Source organism: Channa argus, unplaced genomic scaffold, assembly GCF_033026475.1.
Source record: "Channa argus isolate prfri unplaced genomic scaffold, Channa argus male v1.0 Contig030, whole genome shotgun sequence".
Taxonomy (NCBI): Eukaryota; Metazoa; Chordata; class Actinopteri; order Anabantiformes; family Channidae; genus Channa; species Channa argus.
In genome coordinates this window covers 140,852-158,056 of record NW_027125249.1, presented here as the reverse complement: position 1 = coordinate 158,056, position 17,205 = coordinate 140,852, and the positions used below count along the sequence as shown (strand labels likewise).

Below are 17,205 nucleotides of genomic sequence, written 5' to 3'. Positions count from 1 at the left end.
ACCTTATTTAGCATTTTTGAATTGTTAGGTTTTGTGCCGTGGTTTTGTTTATAAATTGTATATTTTGTAAATAGTATTAAATCTGTAGGGGTGAACTGCCATTTTCTTTGGACTGTTTTCACATTAGGGAGTTAGGGTTAGCGACTGTCTTTTGGTTTGTTTATTTCTATCAGGCTAGCTAGCACTTTCTGTGGGAAATGGCTTATTTTGTTTATTATGTTGGCCTTGGTTCGCCCTGAGTTGTAGTGTCATGTTTTGTTTGACACTTTCTTTCGTTTAAAATAAATATCATTCTGTTGGAACATCTCGATCCTGGATTTTGGTTTGGGGATCGGAGAGGGAACATGCTAATTTATCTTTGTATGTTGCACCCTCACCCCCTAGAAAGGGGCGTAACAGACCAGTACAGTTATAGTACTTTGTACTTTGACACATTTATCTTGTTCTTAGCAAGTGTCATGCATTCTGCTTCTCCAGCGTTTTTAAGAGCTGTTGATGAAATCAAATGCAGCTTACGGCCACACCGCTCTCTAAGCGCCCGATCTCGTCCGATCTCGGCAGCCAAATAGGGCCGGGCCTGGTTAGTACTTGGTAGGAAGACCGCCTGGGAATACCAGGTGCTGTAAGCTTTTTTGCTTGGGTTTACGGGCAGCTCAAGCTGGTGTTACTGCCTATTTATTCATAGAAATTGTTCTATATTTTCATCAAATTTTGTTCTTTCATTGCTGTTTTGCTACTTTATTGGTTTGTCAACCATCGTGCTTCATTACTAGTAGACCATGTTACGGTCCTGGCCATATGTGTTGTTTTTATTTTGTTGTTCTTATAGGTGCCCTGCCTGATTGGCCGGATTTGGGGGAAGTACAGGATGCTGATTGGTCTATCCTACACTTCCTGGAGTTTTAAAAGTACGGTTCCCAAAAGCTAGCGAGGCTCTTTCTGGCAGCAGCACCTGTTTGCTGTTCTTGGTTTCCAAATCTTATTTAGCATTTTTGAATTGTTAGGTTTTGTGCCGTGGTTTTGTTTATAAATTGTATATTTTGTAAATAGTATTAAATCTGTAGGGGTGAACTGCCATTTTCTTTGGACTGTTTTCACATTAGGGAGTTAGGGTTAGCGACTATCTTTTGGTTTGTTTATTTCTATCAGGCTAGCTAGCACTTTCTGTGGGAAATGGCTTATTTTGTTTATTATGTTGGCCTTGGTTCGCCCTGAGTTGTAGTGTCATGTTTTGTTTGACACTTTCTTTCGTTTAAAATAAATATCATTCTGTTGGAACATCTCGATCCTGGATTTTGGTTTGGGGATCGGAGAGGGAACATGCTAATTTATCTTTGTATGTTGCACCCTGACCCCCTAGAAAGGGGCGTAACAGACCAGTACAGTTATAGTACTTTGTACTTTGCCACATTTATCTTCTTCTTAGCAAGTGTCATGCATTCTGCTTCTCTAGCGTTTTTAAGAGCTGTTGATGATGTCAAATGCATGTTACGGCCACACCGCTCTCTAAGCGCCCGATCTCGTCCGATCTCGGCAGCCAAATAGGGCCGGGCCTGGTTAGTACTTGGTAGGAAGACCGCCTGGGAATACCAGGTGCTGTAAGCTTTTTTGCTTGGGTTTACGGGCAGCTCAAGCTGGTGTTACTGCCTATTTATTCATAGAAATTGTTCTATATTTTCATCAAATTTTGTTCTTTCATTGCTGTTTTGCTACTTTATTGGTTTGTCAACCATCGTGCTTCATTACTAGTAGACCATGTTACGGTCCTGGCCATATGTGTTGTTTTTATTTTCTTGTTCTTATAGGTGCCCTGCCTGATTGGCCGGATTTGGGGGAAGTACAGGAAGCTGATTGGTCCATCCTACACTTCCTGGAGTTTTAAAAGTACGGTTCCCAACAGCTAGCGAGGCTCTTTCTGGCAGCAGCACCTGTTTGCTGTTCTTGGTTTCCAAATCTTATTTAGCATTTTTGAATTGTTAGGTTTTGTGCCGTGGTTTTGTTTATAAATTGTATATTTTGTAAATAGTATTAAATCTGTAGGGGTGGACTGCCATTTTCTTTTGATTGTTTTCTCTTGTTTTCACATTAGGGAGTTAGGGTTAGCGACTATCTTTTGGTTTGTTTATTTCTATCAGGCTAGCTAGCACTTTCTGTGGGAAATGGCTTATTTTGTTTATTATGTTGGCCTTGGTTCGCCCTGAGTTGTAGTGTCATGTTTTGTTTGACATTTTCTTTCGTTTAAAATAAATATCATTCTGTTGGAACATCTCAATCCTGGATTTTGGTTTGAGGATCGGAGAGGGAACATGCAAATTTATCTTTGTATGTTTCACCCTGACCCCCTAGACAGGGGCGTAACAGACCAGTACAGTTATAGTACTTTGTACTTTGCCACATTTATCTTCTTCTTAGCAAGTGTCATGCATTCTGCTTCTCTAGCGTTTTTAAGAGCTGTTGATAATGTCAAATGCAGCTTACGGCCACACCGCTCTCTAAGCGCCCGATCTCGTCCGATCTCGGCAGCCAAATAGAGCCGGGCCTGGTTAGTACTTGGTAGGAAGACCGCCTGGGAATACCAGGTGCTGTAAGCTTTTTTGCTTGGGTTTACGGGCAGCTCAAGCTGGTGTTACTGCCTATTTATTCATAGAAATTGTTCTATATTTTCATCAAATTTTGTTCTTTCATTGCTGTTTTGCTACTTTATTGGTTTGTCAACCATCGTGCTTCATTACTAGTAGACCATGTTACGGTCATGGCCATATGTGTTGTTTTTATTTTCTTGTTCTTATAGGTGCCCTGCCTGATTGGCCGGATTTGGGGGAAGTACAGGAAGCTGATTGGTCCATCCTACACTTCCTGGAGTTTAAAAAGTACGGTTCCCAACAGCTAGCGAGGCTCTTTCTGGCAGCAGCACCTGTTTGCTGTTCTTAGTTTCCAAATCTTATTTAGCATTTTTGAATTGTTAGGTTTTGTGCCGTGGTTTTGTTTATAAATTGTATATTTTGTAAACAGTATTAAATCTGTAGGGGTGGACTGCCATTTTTCTTTTGATTGTTTTCTCTTGTTTTCACATTAGGGAGTTAGGGTTAGCGACTATCTTTTGGTTTGTTTATTTCTATCAGGCTAGCTAGCACTTTCTGTGGGAAATGGCTTATTTTGTTTATTATGTTGGCCTTGGTTCGCCCTGAGTTGTAGTGTCATGTTTTGTTTGACACTTTCTTTCGTTTAAAATAAATATCATTCTGTTGGAACATCTCGATTCTGGATTTTGGTTTGGGGATCGGAGAGGGAACATGCTAATTTATCTTTGTATGTTGCACCCTGACCCCCTAGACAGGGGCGTAACAGACCAGTACAGTTATAGTACTTTGTACTTTGCCACATTTATCTTCTTCTTAGCAAGTGTCATGCATTCTGCTTCTCCAGCGTTTTTAAGAGCTGTTGATGATGTCAAATGCAGCTTCCGGCCACACCGCTCTCTGAGCGCCCGATCTCGTCCGATCTCGGCAGCCAAATAGGGCCGGGCCTGGTTAGTACTTGGTACGAAGACCGCCTGGGAATACCAGGTGCTGTAAGCTTTTTTGCTTGGGTTTACGGGCAGCACAAGCTGGTGTTACTGCCTATTTATTCATAGAAATTGTTCTATATTTTCATCAAATTTTGTTCTTTCATTGCTGTTTTGCTACTTTATTGGTTTGTCAACCATCGTGCTTCATTACTAGTAGACCATGTTACGGTCCTGGCCATATGTGTTGTTTTTATTTTCTTGTTCTTATAGGTGCCCTGCCTGATTGGCCGGATTTGGGGGAAGTACAGGAAGCTGATTGGTCAATCCTACACTTCCTGGAGTTTTAAAAGTACGGTTCCCAACAGCTAGCGAGGCTCTTTCTGGCAGCAGCACCTGTTTGCTGTTCTTGGTTTCCAAACCTTATTTAGCATTTTTGAATTGTTAGGTTTTGTGCCGTGATTTTGTTTATAAATTGTATATTTTGTAAATAGTATTAAATCTGTAGGGGTGGACTGCCATTTTTCTTTTGATTGTTTTCTCTTGTTTTCGCATTAGGGAGTTAGGGTTAGCGACTGTCTTTTGGTTTGTTTCTTTCTATCAGGCTAGCTAGCACTTTCTGTGGGAAATGGCTTATTTTGTTTATTATGTTGGCCTTGGTTCGCCCTGAGTTGTAGTGTCATGTTTTGTTTGACACTTTCTTTCGTTTAAAATAAATATCATTCTGTTGGAACATCTCAATCCTGGATTTTGGTTTGGGGATCGGAGAGGGAACATGCAAATTTATCTTTGTATGTTTCACCCTGACCCCCTAGACAGGGGCGTAACAGACCAGTACAGTTATAGTACTTTGTACTTTGCCACATTTATCTTCTTCTTAGCAAGTGTCATGCATTCTGCTTCTCTAGCGTTTTTAAGAGCTGTTGATGATATCAAATGCATGTTACGGCCACACCGCTCTCTAAGCGCCCGATCTCGTCCGATCTCGGCAGCCAAATAGGGCCGGGCCTGGTTAGTACTTGGTAGGAAGACCGCCTGGGAATACCAGGTGCTGTAAGCTTTTTTGCTTGGGTTTACGGGCAGCTCAAGCTGGTGTTACTGCCTATTTATTCATAGAAATTGTTCTATATTTTCATCAAATTTTGTTCTTTCATTGCTGTTTTGCTACTTTATTAGTTTGTCAACCATCGTGCTTCATTACTAGTAAACCATGTTACGGTCCTGGCCATATGTGTTGTTTTTATTTTCTTGTTGTTATAGGTGCCGTGCCTGATTGGCCGGATTTGGGGGAAGTACAGGAAGCTGATTGGTCCATCCTACACTTCCTGGAGTTTTAAATGTACGGTTCCCAACAGCTAGTGAGGCTCTTTCTGGCAGCAGCACCTGTTTGCTGTTCTTGGTTTCCAAATCTTATTTAGCATTTTTGAATTGTTAGGTTTTGTGCCGTGGTTTTGTTTATAAATTGTATATTTTGTAAATAGTATTAAATCTGTAGGGGTGGACTGCCATTTTCTTTTGATTGTTTTCTCTTGTTTTCACATTAGGGAGTTAGGGTTAGCGACTATCTTTTGGTTTGTTTATTTCTATCAGGCTAGCTAGCACTTTCTGTGGGAAATGGCTTATTTTGTTTATTATGTGGGCCTTGGTTCGCCCTGAGTTGTAGTGTCATGTTTTGTTTGACACTTTCTTTCGTTTAAAATAAATATCATTCTGTTGGAACATCTCAATCCTGGATTTTGGTTTGAGGATCGGAGAGGGAACATGCAAATTTATCTTTGTATGTTTCACCCTGACCCCCTAGACAGGGGCTTAACAGACCAGTACAGTTATAGTACTTTGTACTTTGCCACATTTATCTTCTTCTTAGCAAGTGTCATGCATTCTGCTTCTCTAGCGTTTTTAAGAGCTGTTGATAATGTCAAATGCAGCTTACGGCCACACCGCTCTCTAAGCGCCCGATCTCGTCCGATCTCGGCAGCCAAATAGAGCCGGGCCTGGTTAGTACTTGGTAGGAAGACCGCCTGGGAATACCAGGTGCTGTAAGCTTTTTTGCTTGGGTTTACGGGCAGCTCAAGCTGGTGTTACTGCCTATTTATTCATAGAAATTGTTCTATATTTTCATCAAATTTTGTTCTTTCATTGCTGTTTTGCTACTTTATTGGTTTGTCAACCATCGTGCTTCATTACTAGTAGACCATGTTACGGTCCTGGCCATATGTGTTGTTTTTATTTTCTTGTTCTTATAGGTGCCCTGCCTGATTGGCCGGATTTGGGGGAAGTACAGGAAGCTGATTGGTCCATCCTACACTTCCTGGAGTTTTAAAAGTACGGTTCCCAACAGCTAGCGAGGCTCTTTCTGGCAGCAGCACCTGTTTGCTGTTCTTAGTTTCCAAATCTTATTTAGCATTTTTGAATTGTTAGGTTTTGTGCCGTGGTTTTGTTTATAAATTGTATATTTTGTAAATAGTATTAAATCTGTAGGGGTGGACTGCCATTTTTCTTTTGATTGTTTTCTCTTGTTTTCACATTATAGGGAGTTAGGGTTAGCGACTATCTTTTGGTTTGTTTATTTCTATCAGGCTAGCTAGCACTTTCTGTGGGAAATGGCTTATTTTGTTTATTATGTTGGCCTTGGTTCGCCCTGAGTTGTAGTGTCATGTTTTGTTTGACACTTTCTTTCGTTTAAAATAAATATCATTCTGTTGGAACATCTCGATTCTGGATTTTGGTTTGGGGATCGGAGAGGGAACATGCTAATTTATCTTTGTATGTTGCACCCTGACCCCCTAGACAGGGGCGTAACAGACCAGTACAGTTATAGTACTTTGTACTTTGCCACATTTATCTTCTTCTTAGCAAGTGTCATGCATTCTGCTTCTCCAGCGTTTTTAAGAGCTGTTGATGATGTCAAATGCAGCTTCCGGCCACACCGCTCTCTGAGCGCCCGATCTCGTCCGATCTCGGCAGCCAAATACGGCCGGGCCTGGTTAGTACTTGGTAGGAAGACCGCCTGGGAATACCAGGTGCTGTAAGCTTTTTAGCTTGGGTTTACGGGCAGCACAAGCTGGTGTTACTGCCTATTTATTCATAGAAATTGTTCTATATTTTCAACAAATTTTGTTCTTTCATTGCTGTTTTGCTACTTTATTGGTTTGTCAACCATCGTGCTTCATTACTAGTAGACCATGTTACGGTCCTGGCCATATGTGTTGTTTTTATTTTCTTGTTCTTATAGGTGCCCTGCCTGATTGGCCGGATTTGGGGGAAGTACAGGAAGCTGATTGGTCAATCCTACACTTCCTGGAGTTTTAAAAGTACGGTTCCCAACAGCTAGCGAGGCTCTTTCTGGCAGCAGCACCTGTTTGCTGTTCTTGGTTTCCAAACCTTATTTAGCATTTTTGAATTGTTAGGTTTTGTGCCGTGATTTTGTTTATAAATTGTATATTTTGTAAATAGTATTAAATCTGTAGGGGTGGACTGCCATTTTTCTTTTGATTGTTTTCTCTTGTTTTCGCATTAGGGAGTTAGGGTTAGCGACTGTCTTTTGGTTTGTTTCTTTCTATCAGGCTAGCTAGCACTTTCTGTGGGAAATGGCTTATTTTGTTTATTATGTTGGCCTTGGTTCGCCCTGAGTTGTAGTGTCATGTTTTGTTTGACACTTTCTTTCGTTTAAAATAAATATCATTCTGTTGGAACATCTCGATCCTGGATTTTGGTTTGGGGATCGGAGAGGGAACATGCAAATTTATCTTTGTATGTTTCACCCTGACCCCCTAGACAGGGGCGTAACAGACCAGTACAGTTATAGTACTTTGTACTTTGCCACATTTATCTTCTTCTTAGCAAGTGTCATGCATTCTGCTTCTCCAGCGTTTTTAAGAGCTGTTGATGATATCAAATGCAGCTTACGGCCACACCGCTCTCTAAGCGCCCGATCTCGTCCGATCTCGACAGCCAAATAGAGCCGGGCCTGGTTAGTACTTGGTAGGAAGACCGCCTGGGAATACCAGGTGCTGTAAGCTTTTTTGCTTGGGTTTACGGGCAGCACAAGCTGGTGTTACTGCCTATTTATTCATAGAAATTGTTCTATATTTTCATCAAATTTTGTTCTTTCATTGCTGTTTTGCTACTTTATTGGTTTGCCAACCATCGTGCTTCATTACTAGTAGACCATGTTACGGTCCTGGCCATATGTGTTGTTTTTATTTTCTTGTTCTTATAGGTGCCCTGCCTGATTGGCTGGATTGGGGGGCAGTACAGGAAGCTGATTGGTCCATCCTACACTTCCTGGAGTTTTAAAAGTATGGTTCCCAACAGCTAGCGAGGCTCTTTCTGGCATCAGCACCTGTTTGCTGTTCTTGGTTTCCAAACCTTATTTAGCATTTTTGAATTGTTAGGTTTTGTGCCGTGGTTTTGTTTATAAATTGTATATTTTGTAAATAGTATTAAATCTGTAGGGGTGAACTGCCATTTTCTTTGGACTGTTTTCACATTAGGGAGTTAGGGTTAGCGACTGTCTTTTGGTTTGTTTCTTTCTATCAGGCTAGCTAGCACTTTCTGTGGGAAATGGCTTATTTTGTTTATTATGTTGGCCTTGGTTCGCCCTGAGTTGTAGTGTCATGTTTTGTTTGACACTTTCTTTCGTTTAAAATAAATATCATTCTGTTGGAACATCTCAATCCTGGATTTTGGTTTGGGGATCGGAGAGGGAACATGCAAATTTATCTTTGTATGTTTCACCCTGACCCCCTAGACAGGGGCGTAACAGACCAGTACAGTTATAGTACTTTGTACTTTGCCACATTTATCTTCTTCTTAGCAAGTGTCATGCATTCTGCTTCTCTAGCGTTTTTAAGAGCTGTTGATGATGTCAAATGCATGTTACGGCCACACCGCTCTCTAAGCGCCCGATCTCGTCCGATCTCGGCAGCCAAATAGGGCCGGGCCTGGTTAGTACTTGGTAGGAAGACCGCCTGGGAATACCAGGTGCTGTAAGCTTTTTTGCTTGGGTTTACGGGCAGCTCAAGCTGGTGTTACTGCCTATTTATTCATAGAAATTGTTCTATATTTTCATCAAATTTTGTTCTTTCATTGCTGTTTTGCTACTTTATTGGTTTGTCAACCATCGTGCTTCATTACTAGTAGACCATGTTACGGTCCTGGCCATATGTGTTGTTTTTATTTTCTTGTTCTTATAGGTGCCCTGCCTGATTGGCCGGATTTGGGGGAAGTACAGGAAGCTGATTGGTCCATCCTACACTTCCTGTAGTTTTAAAAGTACGGTTCCCAACAGCTAGCGAGGCTCTTTCTGGCAGCAGCACCTGTTTGCTGTTCTTGGTTTCCAAATCTTATTTAGCATTTTTGAATTGTTAGGTTTTGTGCCGTGGTTTTGTTTATAAATTGTATATTTTGTAAATAGTATTAAATCTGTAGGGGTGGACTGCCATTTTCTTTTGATTGTTTTCTCTTGTTTTCACATTAGGGAGTTAGGGTTAGCGACTATCTTTTGGTTTGTTTATTTCTATCAGGCTAGCTAGCACTTTCTGTGGGAAATGGCTTATTTTGTTTATTATGTTGGCCTTGGTTCGCCCTGAGTTGTAGTGTCATGTTTTGTTTGACACTTTCTTTCGTTTAAAATAAATATCATTCTGTTGGAACATCTCAATCCTGGATTTTGGTTTAAGGATCGGAGAGGGAACATGCAAATTTATCTTTGTATGTTTCACCCTGACCCCCTAGACAGGGGCTTAACAGACCAGTACAGTTATAGTACTTTGTACTTTGCCACATTTATCTTCTTCTTAGCAAGTGTCATGCATTCTGCTTCTCTAGCGTTTTTAAGAGCTGTTGATAATGTCAAATGCAGCTTACGGCCACACCGCTCTCTAAGCGCCCGATCTCGTCCGATCTCGGCAGCCAAATAGAGCCGGGCCTGGTTAGTACTTGGTAGGAAGACCGCCTGGGAATACCAGGTGCTGTAAGCTTTTTTGCTTGGGTTTACGGGCAGCTCAAGCTGGTGTTACTGCCTATTTATTCATAGAAATTGTTCTATATTTTCATCAAATTTTGTTCTTTCATTGCTGTTTTGCTACTTTATTGGTTTGTCAACCATCGTGCTTCATTACTAGTAGACCATGTTACGGTCCTGGCCATATGTGTTGTTTTTATTTTCTTGTTCTTATAGGTGCCCTGCCTGATTGGCCGGATTTGGGGGAAGTACAGGAAGCTGATTGGTCCATCCTACACTTCCTGGAGTTTTAAAAGTACGGTTCCCAACAGCTAGCGAGGCTCTTTCTGGCAGCAGCACCTGTTTGCTGTTCTTAGTTTCCAAATCTTATTTAGCATTTTTGAATTGTTAGGTTTTGTGCCGTGGTTTTGTTTATAAATTGTATATTTTGTAAATAGTATTAAATCTGTAGGGGTGGACTGCCATTTTTCTTTTGATTGTTTTCTCTTGTTTTCACATTATAGGGAGTTAGGGTTAGCGACTATCTTTTGGTTTGTTTCTTTCTATCAGGCTAGCTAGCACTTTCTGTGGGAAATGGCTTATTTTGTTTATTATGTTGGCCTTGGTTCGCCCTGAGTTGTAGTGTCATGTTTTGTTTGACACTTTCTTTCGTTTAAAATAAATATCATTCTGTTGGAACATCTCAATCCTGGATTTTGGTTTGGGGATCGGAGAGGGAACATGCAAATTTATCTTTGTATGTTTCACCCTGACCCCCTAGACAGGGGCGTAACAGACCAGTACAGTTATAGTACTTTGTACTTTGCCACATTTATCTTCTTCTTAGCAAGTGTCATGCATTCTGCTTCTCTAGCGTTTTTAAGAGCTGTTGATGATATCAAATGCATGTTACGGCCACACCGCTCTCTAAGCGCCCGATCTCGTCCGATCTCGGCAGCCAAATAGGGCCGGGCCTGGTTAGTACTTGGTAGGAAGACCGCCTGGGAATACCAGGTGCTGTAAGCTTTTTTGCTTGGGTTTACGGGCAGCTCAAGCTGGTGTTACTGCCTATTTATTCATAGAAATTGTTCTATATTTTCATCAAATTTTGTTCTTTCATTGCTGTTTTGCTACTTTATTGGTTTGTCAACCATCGTGCTTCATTACTAGTAGACCATGTTACGGTCCTGGCCATATGTGTTGTTTTTATTTTCTTGTTCTTATAGGTGCCCTGCCTGATTGGCCGGATTTGGGGGAAGTACAGGAAGCTGATTGGTCCATCCTACACTTCCTGGAGTTTTAAAAGTACGGTTCCCAACAGCTAGCGAGGCTCTTTCTGGCAGCAGCACCTGTTTGCTGTTCTTGGTTTCCAAATCTTATTTAGCATTTTTGAATTGTTAGGTTTTGTGCCGTGGTTTTGTTTATAAATTGTATATTTTGTAAATAGTATTAAATCTGTAGGGGTGGACTGCCATTTTCTTTTGATTGTTTTCTCTTGTTTTCACATTAGGGAGTTAGGGTTAGCGACTATCTTTTGGTTTGTTTATTTCTATCAGGCTAGCTAGCACTTTCTGTGGGAAATGGCTTATTTTGTTTATTATGTTGGCCTTGGTTCGCCCTGAGTTGTAGTGTCATGTTTTGTTTGACATTTTCTTTCGTTTAAAATAAATATCATTCTGTTGGAACATCTCAATCCTGGATTTTGGTTTGAGGATCGGAGAGGGAACATGCAAATTTATCTTTGTATGTTTCACCCTGACCCCCTAGACAGGGGCGTAACAGACCAGTACAGTTATAGTACTTTGTACTTTGCCACATTTATCTTCTTCTTAGCAAGTGTCATGCATTCTGCTTCTCTAGCGTTTTTAAGAGCTGTTGATAATGTCAAATGCAGCTTACGGCCACACCGCTCTCTAAGCGCCCGATCTCGTCCGATCTCGGCAGCCAAATAGAGCCGGGCCTGGTTAGTACTTGGTAGGAAGACCGCCTGGGAATACCAGGTGCTGTAAGCTTTTTTGCTTGGGTTTACGGGCAGCTCAAGCTGGTGTTACTGCCTATTTATTCATAGAAATTGTTCTATATTTTCATCAAATTTTGTTCTTTCATTGCTGTTTTGCTACTTTATTGGTTTGTCAACCATCGTGCTTCATTACTAGTAGACCATGTTACGGTCATGGCCATATGTGTTGTTTTTATTTTCTTGTTCTTATAGGTGCCCTGCCTGATTGGCCGGATTTGGGGGAAGTACAGGAAGCTGATTGGTCCATCCTACACTTCCTGGAGTTTAAAAAGTACGGTTCCCAACAGCTAGCGAGGCTCTTTCTGGCAGCAGCACCTGTTTGCTGTTCTTAGTTTCCAAATCTTATTTAGCATTTTTGAATTGTTAGGTTTTGTGCCGTGGTTTTGTTTATAAATTGTATATTTTGTAAACAGTATTAAATCTGTAGGGGTGGACTGCCATTTTTCTTTTGATTGTTTTCTCTTGTTTTCACATTAGGGAGTTAGGGTTAGCGACTATCTTTTGGTTTGTTTATTTCTATCAGGCTAGCTAGCACTTTCTGTGGGAAATGGCTTATTTTGTTTATTATGTTGGCCTTGGTTCGCCCTGAGTTGTAGTGTCATGTTTTGTTTGACACTTTCTTTCGTTTAAAATAAATATCATTCTGTTGGAACATCTCGATTCTGGATTTTGGTTTGGGGATCGGAGAGGGAACATGCTAATTTATCTTTGTATGTTGCACCCTGACCCCCTAGACAGGGGCGTAACAGACCAGTACAGTTATAGTACTTTGTACTTTGCCACATTTATCTTCTTCTTAGCAAGTGTCATGCATTCTGCTTCTCCAGCGTTTTTAAGAGCTGTTGATGATGTCAAATGCAGCTTCCGGCCACACCGCTCTCTGAGCGCCCGATCTCGTCCGATCTCGGCAGCCAAATAGGGCCGGGCCTGGTTAGTACTTGGTACGAAGACCGCCTGGGAATACCAGGTGCTGTAAGCTTTTTTGCTTGGGTTTACGGGCAGCACAAGCTGGTGTTACTGCCTATTTATTCATAGAAATTGTTCTATATTTTCATCAAATTTTGTTCTTTCATTGCTGTTTTGCTACTTTATTGGTTTGTCAACCATCGTGCTTCATTACTAGTAGACCATGTTACGGTCCTGGCCATATGTGTTGTTTTTATTTTCTTGTTCTTATAGGTGCCCTGCCTGATTGGCCGGATTTGGGGGAAGTACAGGAAGCTGATTGGTCAATCCTACACTTCCTGGAGTTTTAAAAGTACGGTTCCCAACAGCTAGCGAGGCTCTTTCTGGCAGCAGCACCTGTTTGCTGTTCTTGGTTTCCAAACCTTATTTAGCATTTTTGAATTGTTAGGTTTTGTGCCGTGATTTTGTTTATAAATTGTATATTTTGTAAATAGTATTAAATCTGTAGGGGTGGACTGCCATTTTTCTTTTGATTGTTTTCTCTTGTTTTCGCATTAGGGAGTTAGGGTTAGCGACTGTCTTTTGGTTTGTTTCTTTCTATCAGGCTAGCTAGCACTTTCTGTGGGAAATGGCTTATTTTGTTTATTATGTTGGCCTTGGTTCGCCCTGAGTTGTAGTGTCATGTTTTGTTTGACACTTTCTTTCGTTTAAAATAAATATCATTCTGTTGGAACATCTCAATCCTGGATTTTGGTTTGGGGATCGGAGAGGGAACATGCAAATTTATCTTTGTATGTTTCACCCTGACCCCCTAGACAGGGGCGTAACAGACCAGTACAGTTATAGTACTTTGTACTTTGCCACATTTATCTTCTTCTTAGCAAGTGTCATGCATTCTGCTTCTCTAGCGTTTTTAAGAGCTGTTGATGATATCAAATGCATGTTACGGCCACACCGCTCTCTAAGCGCCCGATCTCGTCCGATCTCGGCAGCCAAATAGGGCCGGGCCTGGTTAGTACTTGGTAGGAAGACCGCCTGGGAATACCAGGTGCTGTAAGCTTTTTTGCTTGGGTTTACGGGCAGCTCAAGCTGGTGTTACTGCCTATTTATTCATAGAAATTGTTCTATATTTTCATCAAATTTTGTTCTTTCATTGCTGTTTTGCTACTTTATTAGTTTGTCAACCATCGTGCTTCATTACTAGTAAACCATGTTACGGTCCTGGCCATATGTGTTGTTTTTATTTTCTTGTTGTTATAGGTGCCGTGCCTGATTGGCCGGATTTGGGGGAAGTACAGGAAGCTGATTGGTCCATCCTACACTTCCTGGAGTTTTAAATGTACGGTTCCCAACAGCTAGTGAGGCTCTTTCTGGCAGCAGCACCTGTTTGCTGTTCTTGGTTTCCAAATCTTATTTAGCATTTTTGAATTGTTAGGTTTTGTGCCGTGGTTTTGTTTATAAATTGTATATTTTGTAAATAGTATTAAATCTGTAGGGGTGGACTGCCATTTTCTTTTGATTGTTTTCTCTTGTTTTCACATTAGGGAGTTAGGGTTAGCGACTATCTTTTGGTTTGTTTATTTCTATCAGGCTAGCTAGCACTTTCTGTGGGAAATGGCTTATTTTGTTTATTATGTGGGCCTTGGTTCGCCCTGAGTTGTAGTGTCATGTTTTGTTTGACACTTTCTTTCGTTTAAAATAAATATCATTCTGTTGGAACATCTCAATCCTGGATTTTGGTTTGAGGATCGGAGAGGGAACATGCAAATTTATCTTTGTATGTTTCACCCTGACCCCCTAGACAGGGGCTTAACAGACCAGTACAGTTATAGTACTTTGTACTTTGCCACATTTATCTTCTTCTTAGCAAGTGTCATGCATTCTGCTTCTCTAGCGTTTTTAAGAGCTGTTGATAATGTCAAATGCAGCTTACGGCCACACCGCTCTCTAAGCGCCCGATCTCGTCCGATCTCGGCAGCCAAATAGAGCCGGGCCTGGTTAGTACTTGGTAGGAAGACCGCCTGGGAATACCAGGTGCTGTAAGCTTTTTTGCTTGGGTTTACGGGCAGCTCAAGCTGGTGTTACTGCCTATTTATTCATAGAAATTGTTCTATATTTTCATCAAATTTTGTTCTTTCATTGCTGTTTTGCTACTTTATTGGTTTGTCAACCATCGTGCTTCATTACTAGTAGACCATGTTACGGTCCTGGCCATATGTGTTGTTTTTATTTTCTTGTTCTTATAGGTGCCCTGCCTGATTGGCCGGATTTGGGGGAAGTACAGGAAGCTGATTGGTCCATCCTACACTTCCTGGAGTTTTAAAAGTACGGTTCCCAACAGCTAGCGAGGCTCTTTCTGGCAGCAGCACCTGTTTGCTGTTCTTAGTTTCCAAATCTTATTTAGCATTTTTGAATTGTTAGGTTTTGTGCCGTGGTTTTGTTTATAAATTGTATATTTTGTAAATAGTATTAAATCTGTAGGGGTGGACTGCCATTTTTCTTTTGATTGTTTTCTCTTGTTTTCACATTATAGGGAGTTAGGGTTAGCGACTATCTTTTGGTTTGTTTATTTCTATCAGGCTAGCTAGCACTTTCTGTGGGAAATGGCTTATTTTGTTTATTATGTTGGCCTTGGTTCGCCCTGAGTTGTAGTGTCATGTTTTGTTTGACACTTTCTTTCGTTTAAAATAAATATCATTCTGTTGGAACATCTCGATTCTGGATTTTGGTTTGGGGATCGGAGAGGGAACATGCTAATTTATCTTTGTATGTTGCACCCTGACCCCCTAGACAGGGGCGTAACAGACCAGTACAGTTATAGTACTTTGTACTTTGCCACATTTATCTTCTTCTTAGCAAGTGTCATGCATTCTGCTTCTCCAGCGTTTTTAAGAGCTGTTGATGATGTCAAATGCAGCTTCCGGCCACACCGCTCTCTGAGCGCCCGATCTCGTCCGATCTCGGCAGCCAAATACGGCCGGGCCTGGTTAGTACTTGGTAGGAAGACCGCCTGGGAATACCAGGTGCTGTAAGCTTTTTAGCTTGGGTTTACGGGCAGCACAAGCTGGTGTTACTGCCTATTTATTCATAGAAATTGTTCTATATTTTCAACAAATTTTGTTCTTTCATTGCTGTTTTGCTACTTTATTGGTTTGTCAACCATCGTGCTTCATTACTAGTAGACCATGTTACGGTCCTGGCCATATGTGTTGTTTTTATTTTCTTGTTCTTATAGGTGCCCTGCCTGATTGGCCGGATTTGGGGGAAGTACAGGAAGCTGATTGGTCAATCCTACACTTCCTGGAGTTTTAAAAGTACGGTTCCCAACAGCTAGCGAGGCTCTTTCTGGCAGCAGCACCTGTTTGCTGTTCTTGGTTTCCAAACCTTATTTAGCATTTTTGAATTGTTAGGTTTTGTGCCGTGATTTTGTTTATAAATTGTATATTTTGTAAATAGTATTAAATCTGTAGGGGTGGACTGCCATTTTTCTTTTGATTGTTTTCTCTTGTTTTCGCATTAGGGAGTTAGGGTTAGCGACTGTCTTTTGGTTTGTTTCTTTCTATCAGGCTAGCTAGCACTTTCTGTGGGAAATGGCTTATTTTGTTTATTATGTTGGCCTTGGTTCGCCCTGAGTTGTAGTGTCATGTTTTGTTTGACACTTTCTTTCGTTTAAAATAAATATCATTCTGTTGGAACATCTCGATCCTGGATTTTGGTTTGGGGATCGGAGAGGGAACATGCAAATTTATCTTTGTATGTTTCACCCTGACCCCCTAGACAGGGGCGTAACAGACCAGTACAGTTATAGTACTTTGTACTTTGCCACATTTATCTTCTTCTTAGCAAGTGTCATGCATTCTGCTTCTCCAGCGTTTTTAAGAGCTGTTGATGATATCAAATGCAGCTTACGGCCACACCGCTCTCTAAGCGCCCGATCTCGTCCGATCTCGACAGCCAAATAGAGCCGGGCCTGGTTAGTACTTGGTAGGAAGACCGCCTGGGAATACCAGGTGCTGTAAGCTTTTTTGCTTGGGTTTACGGGCAGCACAAGCTGGTGTTACTGCCTATTTATTCATAGAAATTGTTCTATATTTTCATCAAATTTTGTTCTTTCATTGCTGTTTTGCTACTTTATTGGTTTGCCAACCATCGTGCTTCATTACTAGTAGACCATGTTACGGTCCTGGCCATATGTGTTGTTTTTATTTTCTTGTTCTTATAGGTGCCCTGCCTGATTGGCTGGATTGGGGGGCAGTACAGGAAGCTGATTGGTCCATCCTACACTTCCTGGAGTTTTAAAAGTATGGTTCCCAACAGCTAGCGAGGCTCTTTCTGGCATCAGCACCTGTTTGCTGTTCTTGGTTTCCAAACCTTATTTAGCATTTTTGAATTGTTAGGTTTTGTGCCGTGGTTTTGTTTATAAATTGTATATTTTGTAAATAGTATTAAATCTGTAGGGGTGAACTGCCATTTTCTTTGGACTGTTTTCACATTAGGGAGTTAGGGTTAGCGACTGTCTTTTGGTTTGTTTCTTTCTATCAGGCTAGCTAGCACTTTCTGTGGGAAATGGCTTATTTTGTTTATTATGTTGGCCTTGGTTCGCCCTGAGTTGTAGTGTCATGTTTTGTTTGACACTTTCTTTCGTTTAAAATAAATATCATTCTGTTGGAACATCTCAATCCTGGATTTTGGTTTGGGGATCGGAGAGGGAACATGCAAATTTATCTTTGTATGTTTCACCCTGACCCCCTAGACAGGGGCGTAACAGACCAGTACAGTTATAGTACTTTGTACTTTGCCACATTTATCTTCTTCTTAGCAAGTGTC

General features: G+C 41.1%; 17 pseudogenes; all 17 read left to right on the top strand.

The window, feature by feature from the left end:
- Window positions 1-510: 510 nt before the first annotated feature.
- Window positions 511-629, top strand: LOC137115956 (5S ribosomal RNA; annotated as a pseudogene).
- An 857-nt stretch (window positions 630-1,486) lies between these two features.
- LOC137116144 (5S ribosomal RNA) lies at window positions 1,487-1,605 on the top strand (annotated as a pseudogene).
- An 867-nt stretch (window positions 1,606-2,472) lies between these two features.
- On the top strand, window positions 2,473-2,591 carry LOC137115837 (5S ribosomal RNA; annotated as a pseudogene).
- An 868-nt stretch (window positions 2,592-3,459) lies between these two features.
- Window positions 3,460-3,578, top strand: LOC137115806 (5S ribosomal RNA; annotated as a pseudogene).
- An 868-nt stretch (window positions 3,579-4,446) lies between these two features.
- On the top strand, window positions 4,447-4,565 carry LOC137116143 (5S ribosomal RNA; annotated as a pseudogene).
- Window positions 4,566-5,432: 867 nt separating this feature from the next.
- LOC137115836 (5S ribosomal RNA) lies at window positions 5,433-5,551 on the top strand (annotated as a pseudogene).
- An 870-nt stretch (window positions 5,552-6,421) lies between these two features.
- On the top strand, window positions 6,422-6,540 carry LOC137116300 (5S ribosomal RNA; annotated as a pseudogene).
- Window positions 6,541-7,408: 868 nt separating this feature from the next.
- LOC137116005 (5S ribosomal RNA) lies at window positions 7,409-7,527 on the top strand (annotated as a pseudogene).
- Window positions 7,528-8,384: 857 nt separating this feature from the next.
- LOC137116142 (5S ribosomal RNA) lies at window positions 8,385-8,503 on the top strand (annotated as a pseudogene).
- Window positions 8,504-9,370: 867 nt separating this feature from the next.
- On the top strand, window positions 9,371-9,489 carry LOC137115835 (5S ribosomal RNA; annotated as a pseudogene).
- An 870-nt stretch (window positions 9,490-10,359) lies between these two features.
- Window positions 10,360-10,478, top strand: LOC137116141 (5S ribosomal RNA; annotated as a pseudogene).
- An 867-nt stretch (window positions 10,479-11,345) lies between these two features.
- On the top strand, window positions 11,346-11,464 carry LOC137115834 (5S ribosomal RNA; annotated as a pseudogene).
- An 868-nt stretch (window positions 11,465-12,332) lies between these two features.
- Window positions 12,333-12,451, top strand: LOC137115805 (5S ribosomal RNA; annotated as a pseudogene).
- An 868-nt stretch (window positions 12,452-13,319) lies between these two features.
- Window positions 13,320-13,438, top strand: LOC137116139 (5S ribosomal RNA; annotated as a pseudogene).
- An 867-nt stretch (window positions 13,439-14,305) lies between these two features.
- On the top strand, window positions 14,306-14,424 carry LOC137115833 (5S ribosomal RNA; annotated as a pseudogene).
- An 870-nt stretch (window positions 14,425-15,294) lies between these two features.
- On the top strand, window positions 15,295-15,413 carry LOC137116298 (5S ribosomal RNA; annotated as a pseudogene).
- Window positions 15,414-16,281: 868 nt separating this feature from the next.
- Window positions 16,282-16,400, top strand: LOC137116004 (5S ribosomal RNA; annotated as a pseudogene).
- The last annotated feature ends 805 nt before the right edge of the window (window positions 16,401-17,205 follow it).